This window comes from Tupaia chinensis, unplaced genomic scaffold (genome assembly GCF_000334495.1).
Source record: "Tupaia chinensis unplaced genomic scaffold, TupChi_1.0 Scaffold144326_1, whole genome shotgun sequence".
Classification (NCBI taxonomy): domain Eukaryota; kingdom Metazoa; phylum Chordata; class Mammalia; order Scandentia; family Tupaiidae; genus Tupaia; species Tupaia belangeri.
Window position 1 is genome coordinate 550,275 of NW_006204184.1, and position 910 is coordinate 551,184.

Genomic DNA, 910 nt, shown 5'->3' on the forward strand with positions numbered 1-910 from the left:
AGAGGCTGACGGGGGGCCGCTGGGCCAGGAAGGGAGCCGTGGGGGCCTGCATCCCTGTGAGGTGCTGGGAAACCCTGGGTCTCTGGGAGCAGGCAGGCTGGAGGCGCTCGCAGTGTGAAGAGCCCCTGCTCCGGGTGGCCCGGGTCCATCCAGGAGATCCTTCTGTGCACTCCTGGGCCCAGCCAGGGTTCCAGGCCAGGAGGCCGCCCCTCCTCCTTGCCCTGGAGCCCCCCCCCCTGCCAGTCCCCAGCCGGATGACCCCTGGTCCGATGTGGGGCATGAGTCGCAGGGAGGTGGTGAGGCACAGAGGCGGAATGGGGCCCCTCCTCTCCTTCCCACCTCCCCCACCTCCTTCCTGAGCTCAGGGGCAGCCTCCTCCTCTGGACCCACAGCCACTCCCAGGCCACCACCCTTAGCTCCGGGGCCTGCCGTGCCCACCCCGATCCAGTCTTGCCCTCACCTCCAACGCCTGTCCGCCCCAGCCCCCACCTCAGGCTCTCTTATCACCCGATGCATTTCGCCACCCCGACGCCTTCACCAGCACCCCTTTTGCTGGCCCCAGTCCCTTCTTCAGCCTCTCCGGACCCCCACGCTCGTCCTGGCTTGTTCGTCAGATGCTGACTGGGCCTTGCTGCGCGCCTTCGGGCAGCAGGGGGCAGCACAGCCACATTTTTAGCCGGCTCCCAGCACCTCGCTCCCGGCGCTCCTCAGATCCACTCCTCCGCTCCACCAGGCCCATATCCTGCCCTGGGGAAGTGTACCCTCCGGTCTGGGGTGCCGGGGACCCCAGGCTGGGCAGGCAGTTTGTGAGAGGAAAGCTCCGGGTCACCTGTGGGTGGGGACACGAAGCTGCAGGGATGCTGCACTTGAGCGGTGCAGGCCCAGGGAACAGCCGTGTCCAGGGGCGGCG